At 40.5% G+C, this 21,522-nt stretch overlaps 1 protein-coding gene across 1 annotated transcript in view; it reads left to right on the top strand.

Moving 5' to 3' along the window:
• Scgdelta (sarcoglycan delta) overlaps positions 1 to 21,522 on the top strand; it is an 82,039-nt gene that overhangs the window by 8,689 nt on the left and 51,828 nt on the right. The window contains exon 2 of the mRNA XM_072296026.1: positions 8,178 to 8,336. The gene's annotated coding sequence lies outside the window, so the exon portion shown is untranslated. The remainder of the gene's footprint in view (positions 1 to 8,177; positions 8,337 to 21,522) is intronic.

Here is a 21,522-nt window from a genome sequence, read left to right as displayed (position 1 = left end):
TTCTCAAATCCAATTTTGTTGTGGGGAGATTCCAGTTGCCCAGGAAAACAAACCGTTAAGGAAAGTTTTATAATATTAGACTCATTATAAAAGGGAAAAAGCGAATGGGAAGCGGGCGAAAGCGCTGAGGCCAAGTTTGGGAAGGATCGAGTGAAGTACTTGAAGTAGGAGCGGGACAGCCATTTGGGCGCAATTTGCCTATTTGTCGTGCTGAGAAAAAACAACATATGATCATTCAAATGGAGCCCAATTTTCTTCGATATGATAGGGATTCAATTAACATTTTGCGAATTTTTCTCCTCGAATTTTTCATAGAATCTACCTGCGATCATAGCCAACGTATTTGAAAATCCTAAAAGGAAACATTCAAGATGTCTCTTTTTACTTTTTCATTTTACGTTATTTTATTGTGAACTTATTACATGAGAATTTTACACATTTTTCTTAAGTATTAAATAAAGATGAGTATACAGGCTACAGAGAAACTTGTAACTTACTCACATGTGTGCAGGAAAAAGGTATAAATATACAAATAAGTATATTTATTGAGTCAGATCTGGGGCTGGCTAGTTCCCACGGTTTAACCCTTATGAGGCGTCTGATCTCGTTTGAGCTATCTAAAAGTTGGATTGCCTCGATATTGGGATGGGAATGGAGACGGCGCACAGTGGATCGAGTCAATAGGAGAGGTCGGACATAATTTTGAAACTTTAAACGCTTATACCTCCGTTTATACAAAAATTTGAGGTTCTCAAAGTGGTTCCATTGGTTTCTCGTGAAATTTTCTGCCTAACACACCCTTGAAATTTTAAATGTGACGGAAAAAACATCAAAATCTGCAGTTCTAGTAAAAAATTGCCATGTCCGACCGCTGTGATTGACTCGATCCACTGTGCGACGCTAGTAGTTTTTCTTAATTTTTTTTTTTTTTTTTTTACTACTTCAAGTGGCCCACAAGGGCAAATCCTGCGCTTCAGCCCCGTCCCCCCTCCGTCCCTAACAGCCAGTCCAAGGCAACCATTGTTTGAGGCCATCAAACTCGGGCCACCTGGCCGAGAATCGAACCCATGACCTCCAGATCATAGAGCTAGCGCTACAACCACTACACCACAGGAGGCCGAAAAATAAATATTTTATCGGAAGAAATTTGGCAACATCCGAATATTTATATTTTCCTTAGCGTGGCAGTAGCACCCTCGGCGTGTCTCGGCGAGGAGGCAAGTGATCCACGAGCGAGTAACAGCTGTCTCGGCGGGAAATTATTTAAAAGTATTTAAACGAATCAAAAGTTATAAACACCGCTCGCGAAGATTTTCAAAACAGCATCAATAAAATGTTGGTGGCGCGGCGTTGGGGCCCCATGCTTGACGCGACGGCGGCGACGAGGAGCGGCGGTGAAGAATTCTCGTTACCCTGCCGGAGAAGAACTCTTGGAAAGTACTTGAGTGTGCTATCATTCCGATATTGTTTTATTGCGCTAGCGTTTAATTTTAAACGGATGAGCCGAGCCCCCCGCCGTTGTCAGCTGGTTCGAACATTACAACTTCTCCTAATTTACATATCCGCAACCCTCATTTCTTATATTATCGCTTTTCCATTTCTTACTTTTCCCTTCGGAATTTTTAAGCATATGTGACGCACACTGGAAAAAAACCACATTGGATCAAGAGTCCAGACTCTTAAAAACATCGACAAGAAAAAATACTCTTGACTCAATCTGATTTAAGCTTGAATCAAGAACCAAGCCTCTTAATTTGAGCGGATTTCCTTTTGATTTAAGCTTAAATCTGATTGAATCAAGAGTCCTTTTTCTTGTCAATGTTTTCAAGAGTCTGGACTCTAGATCCAATGTGTTTTTTTTTCCAGTGCAGCAGAACTGAACAGTAGCGCAGCCAGAGGAAGGGTGTCCAACCTCCCTTCTTGACGGGAAAATTCTCTCTAAAAACGTCATTTTATGTAATTTTCAGGATTCACCGTGTGATCTTTGGACACACCCTCTTTATGATAAATTTTTGACCGAAGACCCCTTCCCCTACACTGAAAAAAAACTCCGGCCGTGGAAGCCGTAATTACGGGCTATATAGACATACCGTCCGAGTTCCGGGCTCAGAGGCCGAAAGTTTCGGGCGTAGCACCCGGAGAAATCGAAGCTACGGCTCCAGCACCCGGAAGTTTTGGTCTCTGAACGGACGGACTGTATGTCTATATAGCCCGTACTTATTTTTCCAGTGTATGAAAATTTTCTGGCTACGATACTTGCGCAAAATTTGCCCAAAGTTGGAAAAAAGAAAAATGAGAAAACTATACGCACCACTGGCCATAACTTTAGTTCTAATTATGATATCGATTTGCGGTTTGTGGCGTCCTTCCTCATATCGAGGGGGAAACTTTTTGAGGTACTTTTCAGTTCTTCACCCCCCCAGGGGGAGGGGGGGCGGGGGGCAACTCAAAAATTTCAAATGGCAACCCCCATCATGTGATACAACGTTAGAAAGAGCATGAAAAAAGAAAATTTTTGGCGCAAACCGGAAGTCGATCTGACCCCCCTGTCAAAAGTTAGGGGGGTCCAAAGGTTATTTAGGGGGTCCGTACCTTCATTTTTTAGAGTAGCTTCGGCGGCTCTTGGACATACCGTTTCTCTTTTCAAAGAGTCCTCGAATACTCCAAGTCTGATACCGAAGTCTTCATATTGCCCCCGGGCCACCACAGCCCCCCCGTAGGGGGGGATGGGCCTGTTACAATGAAACATTGCATTAAAATGCGAAAAGTCACAGAAGAGCTTCAAACTTAGCATCAAATCCGAGTGGAACTTCTTGCCAATGTTAACGCAAACGCAGCCTGCGACTTTAAAGTGAGTTTTCAAAACTCTTAGCCCCCTGCCCCCCTCATTTTTTGTTGCAGAGCGGGTAAAAACCGGGAAATTCACTACAAATAATGCCCGAAACTAATGTCCAACTTGAGGAGGACCCTTGAAACGTTGCGATCAGTCGGAGCATTGAAATACAAGGACTGCCACCCCCTTAAAGTACGGGAACATCCAAAACACACCCGCTGCCCCCCTTATTTTTCGTTGCGGAGCGGGTAAAAACCGGGAAAATCGCCAGAAATGATGCCCGAAACCACTGTAGAACTTGACGAGAACCCTTGAAACGTTGCGCTCAGTCGGAGAACTGCAACACAGGTACTGCCGCCCACTTTAAGGACGGAAACATACATAAAACTCCCGCTGCCCCCCTCTCTTTTCGTTGCAGAGCTGATAAGAACCGGGGCATCATTTCTGGCGATTTTCCCGGTTTTTACCCGCTCCGCAACGAAAAATAAGGGGGGCAGCGGGGGTGTTTTGGATGTTCCCGTACTTTAAGGGGGTGGCAGTCCTTGTATTTCAATGCTCCGACTGATCGCAACGTTTCAAGGGTCCTCCTCAAGTTGGACATTAGTTTCGGGCATTATTTGTAGTGAATTTCCCGGTTTTTACCCGCTCTGCAACAAAAAATGAGGGGGGCAGGGGGCTAAGAGTTTTGAAAACTCACTTTAAAGTCGCAGGCTGCGTTTGCGTTAACATTGGCAAGAAGTTCCACTCGGATTTGATGCTAAGTTTGAAGCTCTTCTGTGACTTTTCGCATTTTAATGCAATGTTTCATTGTAACAGGCCCATCCCCCCCTACGGGGGGGCTGTGGTGGCCCGGGGGCAATATGAAGACTTCGGTATCAGACTTGGAGTATTCGAGGACTCTTTGAAAAGAGAAACGGTATGTCCAAGAGCCGCCGAAGCTACTCTAAAAAATGAAGGTACGGACCCCCTAAATAACCTTTGGACCCCCCTAACTTTTGACAGGGGGGTCAGATCGACTTCCGGTTTGCGCCAAAAATTTTCTTTTTTCATGCTCTTTCTAACGTTGTATCACATGATGGGGGTTGCCATTTGAAATTTTTGAGTTGCCCCCCGCCCCCCCTCCCCCTGGGGGGGTGAAGAACTGAAAAGTACCTCAAAAAGTTTCCCCCTCGATATGAGGAAGGACGCCACAAACCGCAAATCGATATCATAATTAGAACTAAAGTTATGGCCAGTGGTGCGTAACTTTTGAATAACCCTTATAATAGTTTGGAATCTTCATCATTTAGTGCCAAGGACACCCAGAAATCCCAAAATTGACCTCTCCGCAGCAACTCAAGGTTCGAGGTCAAAAAGCGGGGAAGGAAAAAAATCTGGCTGACCGGGTGACCTGTAACAATTTATGACATTCACAAAATTTTGGGCTGCAATATAATTTTAAGTTTCATTTTTAGATAATATTTTTAAACGAATTTGACCGACTCTCCAAACATTCGTAAGACGATCGAAATGTATGTCTTGCCCGTGCGTGCGGTTCATAGGACTAAATTTTTTTAAAGAAAAGATATTTTAAGGACTAGGATCGTGCGTTTTGCGAAAAAAACGCCGTGTTGCGGGCACATTGAAATGTATTAAAGTGTCATTTATCAGCCGTTAATTACGTTACATACAAGGGTGGATTGCGTAAATAGCCCATTTTGTTAGAAGAGAAGACTCTATATCATTTCTGGAAAAAGATAATTTTTGGGTCACGCACGCCGAACCTACTCCACGAATGAAGGTGAAGTGCAAAAACGGTGTACGTAAACTTCCACATAAGTAACTACTTCGGTTAATTCAGCTTCCTCTGAAAACACCATGGAAACACTTACTTAATTACGGAGCTGACAATAATTAAAAACCTGAAATTAGTGCATAAGTACGCGCCGACTGAAATACCTGCATGCTCACATTAGTATCTGAACGAGACTATTTAGACGCTTAGTCTGTTAATTTAGTGGGGAGCTTAGGAAGGGGTTGGAAGGGTTGAGGAAAATAGTTTTATAAATTAATAAGCGGAATGGAGCAAGGGTGGAATGGGCATGCAGAGCCGCATTTCCTGCGGGGGTGGGGACGGGAGAGGGGGAAAGAGGGCGCGTTAGGCGATGATGACAGCCGGGGGAAAAAAGTTAAACATTTACTTTGGAGCGGGCGGTAATCAAATTCAAACACGGGACATGGTGGACGCCAATGTGCACCGGTGCACCAGCCTCTTCATCTGCGTGCCAGATTTTGCGCAGCCTCATCTTGAAAAATGCCGAAGAGGGCTCAATGGTCATCGAATCGGACCCTATGTCGTAAGGACTAGTATTTTCACAAAAATCACAAAAAGGAGAGAAAAAGTTCCGCCATTACACTATTCTATTGACTGTTAATCGTTAATGTACAGTTCGAGCATCGGGCTCATCATCAGTATGAAACACAAAACACTTGGAACAAAGAGAAAATTTCAAGGAAACCATAAAAAGGTGCCTTGATGCATAGTAAAACCGGTAAAAAAAATAAAGCAATCTAATTGCAAATCGCAATCTGAAACGTAAAATTAAAAACTAAACGTAAAATATTTTGATAGAATAGCAGAATTGGATCACATTTTGCTATAGGGAACTACTATTTATGGCTCATTTTAGAAACAACATATTTGCCATTGTTTTCCTCATGCAGAAAGGTGCTTTTATGGAAGAGCCAGAAATAGCAGTTCCTCATTGCAAAATGTAGTCCAATTATTCCTGTCATCATAACATCTTTCTGTCTGATCTCATTATCCTGTATAGATATTATAAATTCACCCATGACGTCATCGGTAACTTCATGGATTTGCCTCTTCGGGGGGAGGGGGGGCGCCACCAATGACCAAAGTCACAATAAATGTCCCCTGAGCAAAGTATACAAATTTAGAAACCTATCATCTGATGGATGAAAGCTCTACCATCAGAAATCTCAGCCAGTGGTAGTTTAATGAAGTCCTTCAGTGTACACATCGTACAATTTTTGCCGCCGAGGCAATGGATGAGCGAGAAAACCTGTCAAAGGTATTTAAATGGTGACGATTCAAAGAGAAGTTTCAAAAGTCGCAAAAGATCGGCCGCCGTCCTCATTAATAACCATGGTCTTGCACTTGTCTTTTACGCCTCAGCTTTTCTCGCCGTTAGAGCCGCCCCGCCGTCATTACTATTGAATTGTTAGAAAATTAATAAAGTCGTGCTCGTAAACTGATGAAAAGGGACAGGAGAGCTCTCACTGCGCCTTACTTCCGGGTCATCTCCTGGTCTGAATGCAGTTGCACCCTCGCATGAGAGGGAAGATGAGAGACTCTCCGGATACATAAGAAAAAACGCCGTATGAACCTTCAGGCGTTGCCAAATTTCCTCTCATAAAACGCGAATATTCTGGTAAACTTATGAATATTTTCCTCCCAATTTTTCAGATATTTTTTTTCGCGATTTCACCTGAAGATTCTGAAAATTTAAAGGAAAAATATTCACAACTTTCCTCGAAAATAAAAATTTTATCGAAGGAAATTTGGCAACTCTCGAATGTTCATACGGCGTTCTTCCTTAGCACGGCGGTACAGATGTTTGCCTATCCTCATTTCTTTTGATTATTCTTACCACGCGTAGGGTTTTAGTGATTGAGGTCGGTGCATTTTGTATCAATACGTATCGAAAGTTGAAAGATGTCTCATCTTGTATAGATTTTAATTGTGACAAATTAACTTAACTTTGCGTGAAATTTAAGTGAGTTGTCCAGCTTTTGCAAATAGACACTGACAGGAGGTTCTTTAAACTTTCACGCGCATTTAAAAATGCTATTATGTGTAGGTACCTAGGTATTCCGCTTTTCTTAACTAATCCAGTGAACATGTTTGACCATTAGATAAGAGGGTTAGGCAAAAGAAGTCACATCTACATTACAATGTTACAAAATCTCATCACCTATTTAAATTTTTGGGAAGGCAACGAAACATCATTTTGGCTTAAAATTTTGTGAATTAATCTCAATACAGGCAAAAAAAATCGAACAAATTTTCAGACGGGGATCTTAGTACGTTTTCTTGCAAAAAAGTAAATGATGAGATTTTGAAATACCTCATTGTAATGTGACTGTTTTGTTTAAGCCTATCCAATTTTGTGCAAGAAACTACAATTCTTTCCAACGGCCAAGATGTCTCAGTCAATTTTATTCAGTTTTACACTTGTGAAATTGGTTGTCATGTATTTATGGGGGAACAAAATGTTTCAACTAACTTGTTAAACCTCTGATCGGTAGAGATCAAAAGTCACGCACTTCGGTAATGATCTCTAATGACTGTGTTGCCTCCAATGGTGGAAAATTAAGTCATCACTTTTAATTTTTAACAGAAGTCTACGATTTCATATACTGCGAATCTCAACATTGACTCATTACTCCAGTAATTTGGGAATAATAGCTCCGATATTAATCAAAGGCCTGCTTAAACAGGGATCGCGTAATTGGAGTATCAAAATGTTGAGGGTTCTTTCGAAAGCATAAAATTCCTTCAAATCACTTTATTGCATGAGTGCTTGACAAGTTTGATGGTTTGCCACCCTCTGAACACAATCATCTTCACATCATTAGCTCTGAAATTAATACATAATTGAGAGTAAAATATTTGTATGATACCTTACGCTCTTTTCCCTTTATTTTTTTCTCTTAAAAAAGGCAGCATTTTATACTAACCGGAGGAATTTTTTCTGAAACGACTTTTACGGTCGGTTTTAATATGGCATTGATCCAATTTAACAGAAAATATGTCAACATCCAGCTGGAATGATAAACTTCGTAGCTCGCTGTTCCAAGATACCTCAAACCGACTGATCAGAATTTTTCGGCATTTGAAATTTTCAGAAACAAATACATGGTGTGGCAAACTAACAGCAAACAGCAACCAACAGCAAACATCAACTAAAAAAATTGCATTATAGTCAGTCAAATAGACATCAGTCATTCAATACTAGAATGTGATGTTGATGACAACGCCTGGTTACAATTATACGTGCTCGATGGCTGTCTGTGTTGCATGTCTAAAATAATGAAGGGGAACTGACTTTGTCAACGCCTAGATGTAACTATTCGTAAATAACGACAGCCCATTCTAAAAGATGAAGGCGCACTAACTGCATCACACTGATTCAGTTTCAAAGAGGTTGGCCGAATTATCTTTTAAATCTTACTAATTTTGATTTTTTTTTTCAATGCGTAAAGCCAAGAAGCACACGGGCGTTTAGATACTTTTTGCTCTGCAATAAACTTTTGGTTCTCATTGTCACCTTTAATTTTCTAGGGATGAGGTGAGTTTGACTGCCTGAGCTGTTGACCAACACAATTTATGACTTTGAATCGACAAACTTGGTAACCACCAAGATGGCAAGAGGAGAACATTTCATCATCGAATGAAGGAAATGATTTAACCAAGGAGAGGAGATTTGGGATGCCCATGAGCGTGAGTTAATTTGTAATTATTAGTCTCCAATTTTTTAACGATTTTCAAAATACGTTACCATTGTTTCGCCAATAACAAGATCGCCAGCGTGTGATAAATTATGCTAACACACGCTCTAGGTATATATTTTTGGATGAAAAAAAGAGACAAGTTGCAATTGAAACACCATGTGTTTCGATGTGTCGCATTACCATGTTTGCACACCCAGATTATCATACACAAGAACTTGTTTTTATCAAAAATTTGAAAGAAAGTGAAATTGGCTAATGACTAAACGACAATGAAATGAGTAATTATCATGCCATTGGCATTCTCTAACGGTTTGTGTTTCGCTGAGAAACGAACAAGCCTTCGAGAGTGTCAAATAACCATACTGATCGCCTGAGTTCCACAAATCACGCGATGATGTTATTTTCAAATATGATAATACCGAGGGCGGGCAATACCAATGTTTGGAGTGGAAGGGTAATGAACAATGCCGACAGATCCGAGATCCATTTTTCATCTGAGTAACAAAACAACTCACTTACTTTTAGAGTTGATTTTACAAAGAAAAGGATCGCGTGCCCTTCATTGACCCCACCTTTTCTTCTGTTGATTTAACTCTTATTTCATTACTAAAAAATAGACAAATTGATCCAGATCCAAACCAGAGCATGATTTCATCAGATGGAAGCCCCACAATATCGGCACCTTCCAGCGAAAGTATCACAAGCGCCATGCGACGTTCAAAAATTTCTGCTGTCATCTTATTTTTTTACAGACAAATTGTCCGTTAAATATATTTGTTAAAAATTTCACTGAATTTTATCGGTTGCTTGAAGAAAATTCAGTGAAATTTTCGGACAGCCTCATTGAATAATTTCTCTGTAAAAATATAAAATGGCGGCGGAAATTTTTAAACGTCGCATGACGCTTGTGATACTTTGGCCGGAAGGTGACGATATGATGTTTCGGTGTGGTTGCTCCTCGGGACATCCATGCATACAATGCGACGAATTGTACCACTTCCCGGGGAAAAACAATTCTCGGCCGAGGCACCTTTGAAAAAACGATTAAACCCTCCAAAGATAGACCAAGATGCCTACTTGCCTCCCAAATAGTACAAAATTGAAAACAAAATCGCTAAATGATTCATAAATTATCTTTGGGGTTTTTTGGGCCGATATGGCCAGACACCCTTCATTGAAAAAATCTCCGTAACAGTACCTCGGATGTATGAGTTCAACATAAATGAAATGTATTTACGCTTTCAAATCAAGGCAGTCTCAAAGAGCATTCTAAAATTCTCTCCTGAAACTATCCTCATCACAACGTGAATCTAACGGACTTCCTTGGAAAAAATTAACTTTTAATCTTTAGGGATAAGAGGCGACCACATAGACATGGCTCTTAGACTTTTCTGTACCGATACAGATATTTGAAAATTTAAAAAAAATTTAATCATGAGTTTTAAATTTTAAATTTTCGATTTTAAGAATAGAGTCGACCATTTAAAAAAAAAAAATCCGAAACGCTGTGCTGATTCCTTGCGCTTCAGTTTCTGATTAAAATCTCCTCGATAAGTTTTCTCCTCGTGCATAGAGACATTCTGACATAGATGACCAAATTATGCAAACTTGGACGTAAATAAAGAGCGTCTCTGTGTTTCCCTGTGCAGGGAAATGTCATTCAAGGACGGAGACGGCGAACAGGGGGGTGGTTTGATCGACAAAATCGAAATCCGCTTCTTGACGGGTGAGATACGCACGGAGAGTGAGCTGAGAAGACAAGATAAGAGGAGGGAAAATCCCTTGAGAGTGGGAATCTTATTTACCATTGAGAATGTAGCGGTAAACCAGAACCTCTGCCGCAGCTAATACCGAACGCAAAAAGCGATGCCTATAAGATGACTCAATATTATTCCAAACTTCTTTACAAACTATGCACTGTATTCTCATATTTGTTCGATCAAATATTGATCGCAGTCGCTTAACCCTCAGGTGCCGAAAAGCCTTTTTTACACGCTAAGTCCCGAGTCGGTTCAGATTGACCCATTTTTAAATCTGGAAAAAATTAAATTGCTCATTTAACAATTCAATCGCTGAAAACAGTGACCGCAATGTTTCAATGTAGATTTTACAACACAAAAATGTTACTTTAACCACCCACGTGGTTAAATTAGCTTACAATAGTGGTTAAAGTATCATTTTCTTTTTGTAAAATCTACGTTGAAACGTTGCAGTCACTTTTTTTAGGAATTGAATTGTTAAATCAGCACTTTAATTTTTTCCGTGATTGATTTAAATAGTTTTTGAAGTATTATCTGTGTGATTCATATGCTTTTGAAGGTGAGAAATACTTATTTTAGAGTTTTTAACCTTTTGGTGGCATATATAGTGGCGCTTTTCTAGTGCCCTCCCTCCTCATCCACCAGTTGTACATAAATCCCACAGAAAAGGTATTCGGGCCAATTTGACTTAGCGTGCCTTTTTTAAAAGTAGTCGTCAAGAAAAAATTCTCTGACACGGTGCAACTCTTACCGTATTTCTCACATAGCCCTTAAAGCACCAACACAAATAAGATAATCAGAATCGGACACACTATTGAAATACAGCGAAGGAAAGGACGCGCGTTGATGACGGCGCAGAGATACAACTATTCGTGCTTGATGGATGTCCGTGTTGCGTCTTCAAAATTGAAGGCGCGACGGCGCGAGGCGCGGCGTTAGCTCGCGTTGCTCCGTTCAATCGGCTCAGTGCTGCTATTGAGGTGTCGCTCAGATTTGAAAGGAAAGTTTAAAAAGGAGGCTCGATTGCGTCTCCCCTATTCCCAGCTATGTTGAAACTCGATTTTTTTTCCCTAAAAATAAATGTCTGATTTAGGGAGGGGAGGGGGGAATTCAAAAAGGGCTAGACATCCTCTGTCTATAAAACGTAATTTTTCGTGATTCTTAGGAATTTTTTTAGTTCTATCTTTGTCCCCCCCCCCCCATTATAATTTTGGACCGAAGGCATTATCATGAAAAATTTCTGGCCACGGCCACTGAGGAGACGAGATAGGATTCAACATTTTAAAGTGAAGAGCAACATTTTGGAAGTATGTAAGTACAATACATTGAGGCATCTATGCAGCACGCATTTCTTGAAACGCATTAGAAACGCGTGCCCCTTGTATGGAGGAAAGGAGGAAACTTTGAGGCCGCAAACTTTTTGTGCTTTTAGATTATTAGCATAACCTCAGCGTTTAAGTTTGACTCCAACTACTAACAGAGCGAGGAAACTTCACGAAAATGCCATGAATCGAATCTAGGGTGTTTGAGCTTAATGAAGAGAGCCAACTTACCAATTATCGTCTTTATCAAACATGCACATCCCTGTTGCCAAAAACGTAGCCGTATGAATCATCCATGTTTCAAACAAAGAAAAGAAGTAAAAAGTGAAAAATATCCCCCAAGACTCAGTTTGTAACCACGGCATATTGTATCTCACCGTTGACATGAAATACTTTGAAAATCGATTATTTTAAAATTTGTTTAGAAATCCTTAACTTAATTTAGAGCTAACGAGCAGAAACTAAGTTATCATTCGCTTTAACTCAGTGCGAGGGTTATCACTCAGTTAGAAAGTATTCCTTATCATCTTCATATTCCTCCACTTCTTCTTTTCACACATTTTCTCTTCATCCCCCAAGTCATTCTTGACCTTCACAAATTTTAATCTAGAATTCTAGTAAATAAAAAAAAATAATAAAGAAAATCTTTAACTCTCTCATTGGTTCTTCTGATCAGTCCACAGAAGAGCGTCTATAAATCCATTTTACTTTTCATCCCCTCCCCTTGCATCGACCGGCTCCCGCCCCCTCCCCCGCTAGGAGGGGGGATTTGCAGTTTGCGAAATGGACAACTTACATTCGCGACAGGCCCGAAGTGCAATATCACCCGGATTGCCCGATTTAACCGGTCTTATTTTTCACTGCTTGTCTGCCACAAATGTCCGCCATTTTTTGACCCAGATAGCCTTATGCTGGCCGAAGACGACCGAGTCAATTAAAATTTATACCTGGACGTATTTCTACCAAACAGAATTATGCGCTGGTAGGGAGGATGGGGTGTGCTCGTGGTGAGATGTATAAGAAACAATGTAAACGTGGACGTGATTCCCTTTTGAGAAATGGAAAAGCAGTATTTTACATTCTATCAAACGGAACTAGATGCACACATCATGAGCCATGGGCATGTGACAAGGGCGTTGTGGACAGGGCTCATGAGTTAAAGACTTGGATGGTCTTCTCCGTTGACGCCACGGGCGCTTAAAAATTCCCATTCATTCTTACAACTACGACCAACGATCACGCTCCTTCATTCCCACCTGTCTTTGCTTCCGTTTGGCAGAAATACGTCCGACTAGTTGTAGATATTTCCCTGCAAAAGGGTGCTCTTGACATGACGTGAGGTTGAATCTAGCAACATTGGCGGCTATCGTGTCGGAGTCAGGATTTAGCCGAACGAATCTACTTGGCTCCCAACTTCACTCAGCATTTCGGTCCTCGGCGTGAGCGTCTTCCCGCAGCTCAAAACTTCTCGACTAAAGTTGTTTTTCTAACAGCCCCTAAACACAAAAGGAATCCCCGGAACCTTTTTAACCCACTTAATGAGGGCCGGCGACTCCGCAAGTTAGTTTTCTCACGCCTGGATCCACCCCCGCCCACGTCCCTCCCCCACCTGCCCACTACGTGAGAACTTTAAGTAAGGTCCCGAGGCTATCACATGCCGATGGAGAGATGCTTCCAGCGCTGGACACTCGATTAATTCCACCCAACGTTTTATCAGGTGGGAGCCAACCACTGTGACCGTTCCTGTTTGTAGAGAATGGGACCGTAGTGTCGAAAAACTCAAACTTTAAATGATGGCATCATTACCCGAGTAACATTTTTCAACGGAAAAATGGCGATATTTTAAAAGAATGTTGCGATTTTTTCACAATTTTTTGGCGCTAAAATCGCAAGGATAATCTGAGCGATTAACCTCAATCTTGTCGCAATTAATGTATCTTCATATAAAATTCCGCTCGATAAAATCGAAATTTTATCTCAATTTATAACACAATTTTTTATTCGATAATATTGCAATGAATGGCAGTCGATAAAATTGCGATTTGATTGCAAATTTATGCGATAAAATCGAAATTATTCCCAATTTTTTCCCCGATAATCATGGAATAAATCGGCGTCGATAAAATTGCGATACATTCGCCGACAAAATCGCAACTTATCGCGATCACTGCTTCTTGGGTGCACTGATTCAAAACTGTGATTGGAATCGAGGCGTTGGGTGCAAAAAGAGCATTCCTCGGTGGCGGTGTCTCGGAATCTCCAGTGCTTATTCGGACCCCGTTGAGCAGAAATGACCCAAGCCACATCAGCTATTGCCACATTTAATCGGACACTTTAATGTTTTACATCAAATTAGTTGCGCGGATTTTTGTGCATACTTGCTATTTCAGTGAATTTTCTTTCTAGTGCGAGGAAAATTCCTTTAAATCTAAGGAATCCACACACACGTTCTCTCGTAAAAAATTAAATTGCCCTATTAAATTTAGCAATAGTTGATATGGCTTGGTTCTTTCCTATGCAAAACGCTGTCCGTTTATCTTTTAGAGAGGGAAATATCTGGTGAATTTTCTGAAATTTTACATTTTTTGCATCGTAAAATAATAAAGAATACTCAGTAAAAGTCACAACGAATTACATGCATTCGCTTAAATTATTATAGCGGATGAAACATCAGTGGAGATTTTGAGAAACCGCTATACCAGAAAATGCCCTTTCTGCATCCAGCGCTTCAGTTACTGTATTAGTAGTGTTTCATGCAAACCCTTGATTAATATTAATTATAATCATTAATATTGATAATTCCACCATTACGTTTACAATTTTATCACTACGGTAATGATATTATCACTTGACGGTAAAAAGCTCAGTACTATTGATTAAAATCTGAAACAGAACATGTCTATTATGGTAATTTTCATCAAAATTTTTTGTGTGCTTGGCGGAGTGCTCCCCGAAAATTTCAACGCAATATCCCCCCCCCCCCAAAAAAAAAAAAAACAAAATTGTCGTTTGATAGACGGGGAAACGTAATTCCTTCCTAAAGTTTCAAAACTGACTAAAAAATTTCAATTTTTCTCATAAAGCAATTGTTGAATGACCGTTGAAAACTCAGCTGATTTTTTCGTGTAATAAAATCAGGAACTGTTCACGTACATCAATATGCTCGAGTCCTAGACTTTTCGTGCGTGGCGTTGTAAACGATTTCAATGTCAAAGATTTTAAGGTTTCTTATGGTTTGCACTTTAGTAGTATTGTTTCTGTACTCCTACTCCAACGCTTATTTCCATCATTCTGAGAAGCAACTCGATCATTATGATTTCTTTTTTTTTAACCCCTGTTCGAATGTAAACGACGATTGTGTAAACTGTATGCGCAACCTTGATTTCCCAAACGTATTCTACCGTATTCTGCCGTCTCTTGACCTTAACTTTGCATAAATTATAACCTTATCGATTTCTCAGCTTGGAAGATTTTGGAACTTACGTGTATTAAAAATTGGTATGACTAAGGTAGGTAGAAACATGTCCAAACAGCCTCAAATATGTATACAAATACTTAATTTTATATACACGTAAAAAAGAGCATCTTTTTTGCCATTCTCTATTTTATTTTTCCCTACAAAATTGTCTTCTTCTTCTTCTTCTTCTTCTTCCAACTTCTGACTAGGGCCGTGACCCTGTTTGTCTAGCCTCCAAATTAGTATATAAATATGATAAATAAAATATGATGGCGATGAGAGAGATCACTTAATTCTCCTGGGATGAAAGGCAGCTCTGTGCCCATCTCTTGGGCGGTCGTCCGCCTATTGGCCGCCGTTTGGCTATGAGGTCGTCCTACCATACAAAATTGTAAAAATACGAAGTAGCGTTTCTACAAAAAAAAGAGCAGAAATACTTCCCGAACTCGGATATTTGACGGTTTCTTTAAGAAATATCTCATTAAAATGTTTTAACTTTCTTTGGCAACCAGTGCTACCAAGGCAGTTCCCTTTGATGTAATCCATTGCACACTTTTCCTTTAGCATAAATACGTTTACCCTCTATGACATGAATTAATTTTGGATCTTAGATTCTGGGGATACACTAATCTATTTTGCAGCTCGCATAAAAAACATAGGGGACTTAATTTTTTTTTTTCAAAATTTTAAATTTTAGGGAATCAGTTATTCACAAAAAAAAACCTAATGCAAATTTCCAAAATTATGCCTCAGAGAAAAATTTCCATTTTTAAAAACTCCAAAAATACGTTGTTACGAATTCGTAACGCTATGCCATAGAGCGTTAAGTGGTTTAAAGTGCAGTGCGCTTTGTCTTCTTTTTCTCTCATTTTCATTTGAAGAACAAGAAGTAAACGGGCTGTCAAAATCTGAAAGTGAATTATCCCGCACGATGTTGTGAGGTATCGAAGCGCGAGACCAAATTGATGCCTGTTACGGGGCGAGAAATTGCATTCATCGATGGACATTTTATGGGCAAGGCAGGAATAATTGGACTCGATGGGACGCCTTGTCCCGTCGATCTGCGAGACGATTATTGTCTACGGACTGTAATAGCGAGAAATAAGAAGAAGGTCCTCTCCCCCGAAGTTGTTACGGACACATCCACATGCTGCGCATCCAATTTCACACTCCATATACTTTCTGCCAACATTTTATTTATACCTTGAAATGTCTTTAATGGTGCTTGCCATGTTCGTTTGTCCACCCGCGCTTACCTAAGCCTTACCAATCACTACATTCCACGACACCCCCCCCCCCAGCTTCGTTCCTCTTGGCAGTTATTGAATAAAGAAAATAAGTAAAATTCCTGCTGCGATTCCTCCGCGAATAAAATCTCATCTCTGGGAAACAACTTGAAAACTTTAAAAGACATCGAAGGGTGGGGGTATTGAAAAGAAGGGGAGGAAAATAGAGTTGGTATGCACTTTTACCGTTGGTATTACAGGGATATTTGTCGTGAGAAACGAAGAAATGCTTCGCACTAAACTACTGAAGTGCAAAATCTCATTATCATAATCCGTAATTAATTAAATACTTTCCTTCGCCAAAGGGTAAAAAAAGGAAATGATCCCGAGGCTGATAGAGAATTGAACAGCAACTAAAGAAACTATTTTCCATCTAATTCTCATGTTCAATCTTCCAGTATCTTTTTCAAGTATTTAAAAATTAAAGCACGAAAGCCTCAGGCTCGGAAAAATTAATTTTTCCCCTGCAGGCAGGAAATTCAAATTCATAAATTATTATTATTTACATTTTTATTGCCGTTGACTCTATATGCTCATTGATGAGCCCATTTTGGAAACCTCCGACGCATTTACTATTAAAAACTGCCTCGTATTGTACCTGCCACTAAAATCCTTCAATGAATATTCCTTGCACCGGAGCTTATTCTTGAATAATAATCGATATGGATTTTGTGACATTCAAAATTGGAAGGATTTATCCGGGACCGTCCATCACAATCACATATCATGTTGCCTGATTTCTTGTCACGATTTATCTCGTTAATATAAAACTGAATAATATCATTTCTTAAAACTTTTCGAGAGATTCCCTTAGATAATTATATAATTACATAATTTCATTATGAAAATGTTACTTTTTCGTTAAAATAATAAAATACGAGAGAAAAGTAGGTAGCGTCTGTAGTCAGAGTGAGTCTGGACGGCAGAAAAGGTCTCATCCAATCGGAAATTCCCTCCCGAGTTCGGATCTCAGAGCCGAAGCCGCAAAAATTCCGGAGTCTAAGTTCAAAACTACCTTACGTACGGGGACGTATGGCGTGGTGCGTCTAGAACAATGCAGGGGCGGGAGGCTCATATATTCCATTATTCACGGCGGCGGATAACAGCTCGGTGGGTGCCGCACAAATTATTATTAATAAAATAATAAAGAAATGAGGGAAGAAGTGGTGAGTTCCCGAGGGATGTCGCGTCGGGGCGGGTGGGAAGGGGTTAAGTTCGGGAAGAGACGGAACACGTAGCGCGTGAAAACAAATCTGCCATCCATTATAAACATTGCGGCATGCGAACGACGCTAAACGGGCGGAAGGACCGGAGATTTTTGCGTCACCCCGATTCACTTAATTTTACGAGGGGCGCCGCGGGAGGCGTCGAGGAGGGGGCGCATGAATGGAAGCAGTTCCCGGTAACTTTGCTCCCCGATCGTCGGGAACGGAAACCCATTCTTTTTTATTCGAGCCTCCCGATCTCGACTAATCCTCTAACCTTGATTCCCTTATAAAATTACCTCTCGTCCTTCCGTTGATTCGAAATGGATCGTATTCGATAGTGGTTTGACGTGTCGTTCGGTTCTAAACAATAGAAAATAACCTCAAACAAAAATTTTTGGACTTAAGTTGGAGAAGCTAAAAATGAGAAAATTTCCAACTATTTCACTTTTCATCGCCATTTGGTACTCAAAAGAATAAAAAATCAATTACAAAAGACCCGTTCCGTAGAAATGGATCGTATTCGATAGTGGTTTGACGTGCCGTTCGGTTCAAAACAATAGAAAATAACCTCGAACAAAAATTTATCGCTATTTAGATAGGTAATGAGGAACTTGAAAAATTCTTCCCATGAATTTTGGTTTCAATCAATTCAACGAAAGAAATAGAAATTCCTATTTTCATAAAGTTTTTTTTCACTCTAGTTTCATCATTCTCTTTTTTCATTGAATTTTGATATTAATTTTGCCTTTAGGTACGTTTCTTTCTTCCATAATTGCCTTTACCCATATTTTCACATAATTCCAAAAATAGAGAGGAAAAACTGAGGTTTATCAGTGTATCTTTACTTCTGAGGCAAGTGCTTAAACAGGAGCGTTACGTATTTCGTCAGGAGGTATAGCCTTATGTAACGGGGGAAGAAGAGAGGCAAACACATCCGATTTTTAGCGTTATGCATTTCACGAACAGGTTTCTCTATCTCTAGAATGGGCCCCGAAAAACTACCCCTCGTGAAACAGTGAAGCACCGCTCTTAGGCACAGGCACCAGGCAGACACCGTGAAAATATGAGGCTGATATGAAAGCGCGGAACAGTTCGCATAGGTTGAGACTCAGGGTGAGGGATGGGCGGCGAGGGTTGACGGTTGACGGGTGGGGAAGGGCGGTTCGGGGGCTGTAAGGCAGAGGGGGTTAAGGAAGAAATATCAGAGCGTAAAAGTATGTGAAATGAAAAAATAATAAATTAACGGGCGTCGCTCCGCTAAGTCGGTGGGCGGGGCGAGTCTCGCACTCCGTCCGAGGTATTACCCTAAGTCGTGTCAACGAGCAAATTTTACTATCATTAAGTCGCGTTTCATTGAAAAATAAATTCTCCCCGCCGAAACTTGGACGCGTCTCCGGGCCCTGACAACCAGTGGCGTGGCGTGAATAATCGATTATCGATATCTCGCCATTTGAAGCTATGGTAAAGAATCGATTACCGAGGTGTTCGCTGCGAGCACCCTGATAATCGATCTTTTTTCATAGGTTTAAATGGCATAACGATCGATATATCGCAGTTCACGCCACGCCACTGCTGACAACGTGCCCAAGGTGCGCGCGTGAGCCGTGAGCCCCCGAAAGCTCCAAGTTTATAATCATGGTCGCGGCGTCGTCGGCGGCGTTATGATAAAACACTGGAGGGAAATTGCTCCTACAAATCTTTCTTGCGAGACGCTCCTCCGGCAAGTTTTGAATTCCTTCCCTCTCGACTACCCCGTCCCATCCGCAGACATCTCAACACATTGCACACGTTTTTTCCCGCCCCGACGAATAGAAGACGCGCTCTCCGATTTTCCACGTTGGTTCCCTCCGAGAAACGGTGAATCCGCGGATGGCGCCGTGTCCACGTCATAATTCCTGCGTTATCGAGTTATTTACGGCCCGCCAGGAATTTATCATCCCCGCGTTTCTTTCGCCGACCCGAGCGGCACGCGTCACCGCCCAGGACTCCCGTGTTAATCGGAGAGCGCCGTATCATTATTCAAATATTGCCAAATTCTCTCTCGGGAAATATTTATTTTTGAGAATTTTTGGGGTTAGTGGATCCTCTATGGAGAATTTGACTGGACCGCGTCAACCCTCTATGGCATGAATTATTTTGGATCTCAGATTCTAGGGGACACTAATCTATTTTGTAGCTTGCATGTAAAAAATAGAGTGTCAATTTTTTTTTCAATATTTAAAGTTAAGGGAATCAATTTTTCAAAAAAAGAAAAAATAATTAAATTTTGCAAAATCATGGACAGGGGAAAGATTCAATTTTTAAAAACCCCGAACATACGCTGTTACGAATTCGCAACGCGATGCCATAGAGGGATGAGCAGAAAGGAACCAAGCCACATCAGCTATATTGCCAAATTCAATCGGGCAATTCAATTTTTTACATAAAAACGGTTGTGTCGATTTTTGTGCAAATTTCAGTGAATTTTCTGCACAGTACGAAGTAAGTTCCATGAAGTTTTCAAAGGAATCCGCACACAAGTTCTCTTGTAAAAAAATTAGATTGCCCAGTTAAATTTGGCAATTGCTGATGTGGCTTGGTTCCTTTCTGCTAAACGCGATCCAACCGTGCAAGATAAAGAACAACTTAATCACCTGAAAAACACAGTAGAATAACAATTCAACCCGGAGAAAGGCTGCTGCGAAGTAGAAAAGATTAAGTAAAAACTCTCGGAACGTCTCAGTTTTTTTTCGGTTTATGCATTATATCTTTTTTATTTTTCAGCAGTTTTCCCCGAATTAAGTTGTTATTTTATTGGAACTATACTCGATCTCCACTTCAAAATTCCTGGTCAAAAACATCGCTTCAAGTCAACCAATCATAAAAGTTTTGTCTGCTCGTTGTTTAGCTGATCCTCAAGAACGCCTAATGCAATTTTTTAGGTTTTTTGGTGAAATTTTATGATCAACGCCAACACAACGGAATTTTTGTGCTTCAATTGGTTCGCATGGTCCAGTAAATATCGACGGTGAAACAGCAAAAACGTGAAACTTGTTTGCGTTGTTTCCAAATCTCTGGTCCCATTTTATTTCGGGAGGATGGACCAACACTACTGCGGTATTTTCACACGGCATTCTTGACACAGATAGAAATCATAAAGTTTTCAAGGAACGATTTCAAACATTGTTTCATCAAAATAATAAATTATGACAGAGGCTCGCAGCGTCAAAAACCGAAATTCGAGTTCTTACAGTTTCGTCGTCAACGTATAAAAATGTAAACGACAACTTTTAAACCGACGATTAAAGCTCGGTTCAGGGAAGATAAGGTGTTCTTTTGGAGGTGTTAAATTAGGAGCAATTCTCCCGTCTTAAGGAAAAACGTCATATAAGCCTTCTGGAATTGCCAAATTTCTCCTAATAAAACATCAATTTTTGATGAAAGCCATGAGTATATTTCCTTGAAATGTTTACACACTTCATATCAAATTTTGAATGAAATCCTCTGAAAAATTGGAAGGCAAATATCAAAAACATTTCTTGAATATTCGTGTTTTATCGAGGGAAATTTGGCAGCGCCTGAAGGCTCATAATGCGTTTTTCCTCAGTACGGTAGAATTGTTACCAGATGAAAAGTCTTAAATTTCAGTTGCAACAATGCAATTCCAAGGATTTCACCGAGATACCTCTCCACCTTCCACTCCGACGATCCGCCTTCTTCCATTCCGCTGTTTCCTCCGCTGCTCCTCCCACAAGTAACCTATTACCACAAATCAAAGATTTCCAGAAAATCCCTCGGACTCCTTGCCCAGACGGACGGACTAGGAGACCATTTTCATCAACAGCTAATGGATTTTGCTAAAGTTAACTAATGCTCCGACTAGGGCCGGGAACAACCTACCCCTGAAAATGGTTGTAAAGAGGAGATATTGTAGGATTTTAAGACCATCAACACTCTTCTTTTAGAATGCCAGCATATATGCTGAAATGTTTGTTTAAAACTAACTGCCGTGCTTAAATCACACTGACAATGAGTAAGTATACTCTGAGAAATTTGGAATTTGAGTTCCTTCACTGTGTGTAGTTGTTCGCGAAAAAAAGCACACAGGCAAATTGTCAGGACTGCAATTTCAATTTAGGTGGGTTCAATGAGCAGAATTTTAA

This window comes from Bemisia tabaci, chromosome 2 (genome assembly GCF_918797505.1).
Source record: "Bemisia tabaci chromosome 2, PGI_BMITA_v3".
Taxonomy (NCBI): Eukaryota; Metazoa; Arthropoda; class Insecta; order Hemiptera; family Aleyrodidae; genus Bemisia; species Bemisia tabaci.
The sequence above is the reverse complement of the archived record's forward strand: the minus strand, read 5'-3'. Positions and strand labels throughout refer to the sequence as shown.